This window comes from Phoca vitulina, unplaced genomic scaffold, assembly GCF_004348235.1.
Source record: "Phoca vitulina isolate PV1807 unplaced genomic scaffold, GSC_HSeal_1.0 scaffold163, whole genome shotgun sequence".
In the NCBI taxonomy this organism is placed as follows: Eukaryota; Metazoa; Chordata; class Mammalia; order Carnivora; family Phocidae; genus Phoca; species Phoca vitulina.
The window spans coordinates 55,664-62,247 of record NW_022589866.1 but is presented as its reverse complement, the minus strand read 5'-3'; the positions used below and the strand labels follow the sequence as shown (position 1 = coordinate 62,247).

General features: G+C 47.8%; 1 pseudogene; it reads left to right on the top strand.

Annotated features, from left to right (window-relative positions):
* The first annotated feature begins 849 nt into the window (after window positions 1–849).
* LOC116628980 lies at window positions 850–6,144 on the top strand (annotated as a pseudogene).
* Window positions 6,145–6,584: the final 440 nt, after the last annotated feature.

Here is a 6,584-nt window from a genome sequence, read left to right as displayed (position 1 = left end):
CAACTACCAAAGTAACCTCAGCCCCCTGTGTCTTCAGTTGAGAAGAGAACCACACATGCTGCCAAAGTCCAGGGAAGGGCCACAATAGAGGATTAGAGGGAACAGTCTCTGGGTCTCACATGTGGTCAGCAGTACATTTTTTCCTCACCAGCTGTTCTGAGAAAAAAATAACATACATACTTGTAACTCACCAATCATCATATGGAGTACTGGGGAATGTTTTATTCAGTAAGCTCAAAGGAAGCTTCAAAGCAAAAGCCAAAAGGATCAAATGACTTGCAAATTATTGGCAAACTAAAATAAACTATGTGCTAGTACATGTAACATTACAAACCATTATTTTCAACACCTCTAAGGTATAATTTGCAATGTCTACCTCCACATGCCAAGGAAATAGGAAGCAGTGTCTCCACAGTGAGGAATAGGGGTAATGCACAGAAAGTGACCCAGCAGTACCATGGGAGATGGAACAGGTAAAGGAGTTAATTGCGTTATAACTGTATATCACATATTCAAGTATCTGGAGGAAGGATTGAAAGTGTTGAATACAGGGATGCCTCTGGGTCCAACTCCCTTCCCATGCCCATGTGAGCACTCATGCGCATGACCCACCCACCTCTCCCACATCCACCCCAGCTGAACTGATGTGCAGGTCACCCACTGCCACACCCTGTGACTGTGACAATCCATACAGGTGGCCCCCAGGTGTAGGGTGCTGGCAGCCTGAGGCAGCTCTCTGTTCTGTCAGATGCTCTAGACCTGGCCCTCACTCAGGTTCTTCCCTTTATCCATTCTCACTGAAAGATGTCCCTGAGCAGGGGCACGAGCCTTGCAGAGGGCCAGGGCACCATGAGGGCGCTCTTCTTGCTTCTTGCACTCTGGGCAAGCCTGGCTCCTGTCCAGGGTTCTCAAGGCCGTCCCTCATGGCGCTACATCTCCTCTGAGGTGATCATTCCCAGGAAGGAGTTGCACCACGGCAAAGGTGTTCAGATGCCAGGCTGGCTGTCCTACACCCTGCGTTTTGGGAGTAAGAGACACGTTATCCGTATGCGGTGCAAGAAACTGTTTTGGTCCAGACATCTGCTGCTGATGACTCAGGATGACCAAGGAGCCTTGCAGATGGACTACCCCTTCATCCCTCCAGACTGTTACTACCTCGGCTACCTGGAGGAGATTCCTCTTTCCATGGTCACCATGGACACGTGCTATCGGGGTCTTGAAAGTATCATGAATTTGGATGACCTCGCCTGTGAAATCAAACCCCTCAGCAATTCCCGAATTTTTGAACACATTGTTTCTTAGATAGTGGCAGAAAACAATATAATGGGACCTACCTATAAATTGTGACATAAGGAGTTTAGGGACCCCCCTATTCTCTCAAGCAAATGTCAGTGTTGTTCCCAGGATCTCTCGTAAGATGTATTTTTTCCATCACGGAAATTTGAAAGCACTTTCTGCAAGTTGCAAGTCAATGTATAATGTATTCAACAATGTGTCAAAATGTGCCCAATTCCTGGTAAGGGTATTTAGTTTAATTGACACATTCTTTCAAGGTCTTGATATAAATTATTATGCATTCTTGTACATTCATGATCAGAGAGATCCAGCAGCCACAAACAATTATAATGTGAATCAGAATCCTTATCTTCGATATTATCAGTCTGCTGTGCATTCACTTATTGTACCACATTCATCCATAATTATGATTAAAGAGGGGCCACAGGATAATAATTACCAACCTAGCTTATATGGTGTATGCAATAATCAAAACCTCATCATGCTTGTTTACCTAGGCAGACAGTATTTATTTTTGTATATCACACCAGCACAAAAGGTGGGAAGAAATTTTGGTTTATACTATGATGAGTTATACTGTTCTTGCCAGAGAAGGCCCACCTGCATTATGTACAGACCTCCCAGTCTGACAGATTCCTTCAGTAACTGTTCCCATATGCATGTACAGCACATAGTGGGTGGTGGGAAAAGCAAGTGCATATTCAGAACCAAAATGGTGCATTTCAATAAAAGCCTGACCCATGATTGATGTGGAAACTGTATAGTGGATCAAGGCGAGGAGTGTGATTGTGGCTCCTTCAAGCAGTGTTACAGCAACCACTGCTCTACCAGTGATTGTATCTTCACCTCTGGCAGCAAATGTAATACAGGCAGATGCTGTACAAACTGCACCTATTCCCCTGCTGGGACACTGTGCAGGCCAATCCAAACTATATGTGATCATCCGGAGTACTGCCGTGGGCAGTCCTTGGCATGTGCTGATGATTTCTATATGCAAGATGGAACCCCGTGCACTGAAGAGGGCTACTGCTATCATGGAAGTTGCACTGCCAAGAAATCTTTGGTAAAAATGCTGTGAAAGCTGTAGATGCCTGCTATATCATAAACGTTAGAGGAAATAGATATGGACACTGCAGAAAAGAAGATGTGAGAATGACTGGTATGGCCTGTGCCCACAATGACATACAGTGTGAGTGGCTGCAGTGTGGTAATGTCAGGCATCTCCCCTGGTTGCAAGAACATATGGGAATCCATCAGTCTCTCATCTCAGTCTCTCATCTCAGGATTCTGGTGTTTTGGGCTGGACTCACATTGTTCCACAGGAGCAAATGATGTTTGTCACATGACACCTAGTACTCCCTGTGCTCCCGGAAATTTCTGTAGCAATACCTACTGCAATGGCACTGTGGCTCAGCTGAATTATGACTGTTTACCTGAGAAATGTAGTCATGGGGGCTTTGCAACAGTAACAGGAACTGAACCTCTGCTATGCATTGATAGAGGTGCCGGGGCGCCTGGGTGGCTCAGTTGTTAAGCGTCTGCCTTCAGCTCAGGTCATGATCCCGGGGTCCTGGGATCGAGCCCCACATCGGGCTCTCTGCTCAGCGGGAACCCTGCTTCTCCCTCTCCCACTCCCCCTGCTTGTGTTCCCTCTCTCGCTGTCTCTCTCTCTGTCAAATAAATAAATAAAATCTTAAAAAAAAAAAAGTTAGAGGTGCCAGTGGGAGCATAGACGATGGACCCCCTCCAAATAGAATGTGGCCAGTCAGGCAAAGTGATGAATCAACGATATATTTGAGAGTGGTCTTTGTTCACGTTTATGCCTTTATAGCTGCATTTCTCTTTGGTGTGCCAACAGTGTACGGACAATCAAGACAGTGACATTAAAGAAGAGAAAATTGGTAAAGCCAATCCTTAAATCAGTCTCCAGATCCCTGAACAACAATATGCAATCCACAGGAGCATGAATGAAACTACAGTAAGGAGGTGGCAAAGCTGACATCCACATTTCCAGGGGTCTGCAGGAGACAAAGGGGTCCCGTGCACATCACAGGGCTCTCACACCAAGTCTGTGATTGGTCACTGACTAGCACTCTGAAATAAAATTTGAAAAGCACACAATGGCGGTGTCTTCATATTTTTGTCAGCCTGTAAGAGCCCACACTGCACCCAAGACTCTGTCCAGAGTACCTGAGTCAGCAGCTGGGATTTGAGCTGAGGTCCCTGGGTGCAGAATTAAGGGAAGTTGCCACAGGCTTCTGTAGGGGCAAATTCATGTTGTTTCTACAAAAGTGTGCTCGTGAACACTGAGGTATTTCTCATTGCCCAGGTAATCTCGCCTTCTCCTGTCCCAAAGTGGGTCCAGGGTGATGAAGGGCTACTCCCCACCCATGCTACCTGTCCCAAACTAGGGTGCCTGTGGGCAGTAAGGGAGGGTGCTTGGGGTACGATCCCACCTAGTGCAAGCTATGCTACCCTGGAGAGCAACTTTCTGAATGTAGGAGACTGAAACAATGATCCTGAATGTTGCATCCCATGAAATCAATCAGAAAGGTAGGCAGAAGTGCCCATTGATGACTCTAGCATTCAAAGAGCCCTCAGAATGTTCGTCCCTCCCTTCCCTCTTAGTCTGCATTTCAGAGAGCTGAGCAGTGGCTGTAGCTGAGCAGGTGTGGTGAGAAAATCAACTTGATGTTCTAAGCTGCTGCCTGGTCATGGGGCAGAGTCCCACACACACTGACCCTCCATCACCCTTAGATAAGTCTCTGCCTGGGATTCCCACTCTGGATCTCCCAGGCACCTTTTCAAATAACCATGCAGTGGTCATCCTGTGAAACATTATGGACTTCAGCCCCATCCACCTCGTATATAATTAGGTGCTTGCTACCCTATTCTCTATCTTCTGCTCCCTGGGTACCTAGGATGGAGGAAAGCCCTACCCTGAGTCATTGTGCTCCCTGACCTCTGGGATCCGTTCATCATAAAACCTGGGTCTCCATTTCCAATGTGGGGTGTACAGAAACCCCACCTTTAGTCAGAATGTCCATGTGGGTCTCATGTCCCCAGGGTGGGAGTTTGGATGCTGAGGAAGCCACCTGTTAACCCAGTGTGGGCAGCTTATGCCTATTCTTTCAGTAGGACACAGTCTGCATATTCTTAATTCAATACAGCAGTTGTGGGTCCGCAACACAATTGTCCACAAGGATGGATTCAGTGACAGAGCCACTGCCCCCTATAATGTCTTGGAGCTGAGAATGCCTCACTCCCCTCATCACCCAGACTACTCAGCCTATTTGGGATGGAACACACTGCTTGCTGGTGGTCTGTAGCTTTGCTTGGCCTGATGCCAGGCATTGCCAGAAGCCCCACCCTAAATTGTCGATGCTGTAAATGGTCAGACTCTTAGCAGAAACCAACCAGTAGGACCAGTCTGGGGGGGCCCAAATCTGTGTATTTCCTATTATTCTTTAAATAAGACTGACCTGGGTGTCAGGTCTGGTTGAGAAGGACTATAATCATATGGGAAAGCCTTGGGTTAAGAACAGAAGAGCTAACGTGGACAGTAGGGCTCTACCTCTTCCCACATGAAGGGACTTGGGGTACAGACTATTTGGTTCTGGGAATCAAGGACAATGTACCTAGCTTAGTGTCAAAGGGGAGACCAGCTGCTGGACACGCAGCTGGACAGCTGGGAATCAGGTGTAAAACTCAGAGAGGCAGGCCTACCCCATGATAGTTGCAACTCTACCAGGAGCACCATCGCAGCCTGGGCAGAGATCATGGCTAAGGCAGGCATCCCCTGTGGGTGCAATCCTTGTTACTGTCACCAATCATCCCCAACCCTTCAGGGGTTTAGTGAAACACCCCAGTGCAGAAGGCCACCACATATGAGTTGAGAAAGAGGCAACATCCATCCCAGGTGTTTCCTGTCACCATCTACTGTATCAACATGTCCAAGGACCAGCATGAGTGAGACACAGAGATAGGTAACTACACCATCACGGAAATGCAAGGTTTCCTTGAATTATTTGTCCATAAGATGGGAGACAAGGGCATTGATTGGCTCTTGTGAGTCTTTGGAAATTCCTGTGAGTTGTTGCTTACAGCACATGGTATGTGTCTGCTGGCTGGGGTGGCCAACCCCCCCCAAATTCAACCTTCATTGAAAACCCTGAAGTATTCGATGTCTGTTTTCTTAGGGACATCTTAGAGGTACCTCCACACTTGTTGCTGCTCCCAAAAGGCCATGCCAAGCACACCAAGCCACCAGAGCAGGAGACACAGACCAGATAAAAAGCAGAAATGCTCTGAGGAAGAGCCAACCCAAGTCTTCAGAGCCCACCAAGATAAGAAGGAAGAGGCCCTGATTGCCAGACTTGGATTTTTGTGGCATAACAGCTCTGGTCCATTGAGAGGGGACAAGCCCAGGTAAAGCATGCCTCCTCTTAGGTAGAATTGTGACAGTTCAATGGGTGTGCCATTTTGCCTATATCAGGCTCCTAAGAGCCCAGGACCATTTGCAACCCTGAGGAGACACCTCTGTTGTCAGAATCTCTGGAGATCTTCATAAAGCCCTGCCTTAATTATAAACCTGTGCCTTTATAATTCATAGTAACACCAGATTCAGGACAGCAGGCATTAGAAAGCGTGGATGCCATAGCCAGATGTGACAAGGAGAATTTTCCTGAAGCCCAAGACTTGTTTGCCACAGAGGCCAATGGGCCCACCGCCTCTACAGACAGGAACCAAGTGGAGGGTGCAAAGAGCATAAGGGGCTTTCTGGCCTCTTATCAGCCTCAGTCAATGGGTGGCACTTCATTCCAGCTCCTTTCCTCTGGAGATGGATGACTCCCACACATCTCTGTATGGGCAGCTCTGAGATCAGGGTTCCCTAATGAGTTCATCTCAGCATCCAAGGTGCTGCAGGGGACCACACTGAAGTGAACATCTAGTGACACTCTGGAGTGGTGTGGACATCAGCCCAAGGGTCTGACTGCCATGTTGTCTTGCTGAAACACAAGTCAGAACTTTTCTCAGGTTCCTTGGTTTCGTCCAGAGACTGCTGGCCTTAACCTTCAGGTGGGTGCCATCACCCCTCTGAACACAACAGCCCCAGCTGGCTGGCAGGAGGTAATGGTACTCCAACGCTGACCACTGGAGGGCCAAGACATCAGGATCTGGCAGTTCCATAGCCTGTCTCTCCCCTGGGGACACCGCCTATATACATCTCTAGTAACCTCTGGACACACTCATACACAAGCTTTACTACTCTCATTTATCCCGGAGCA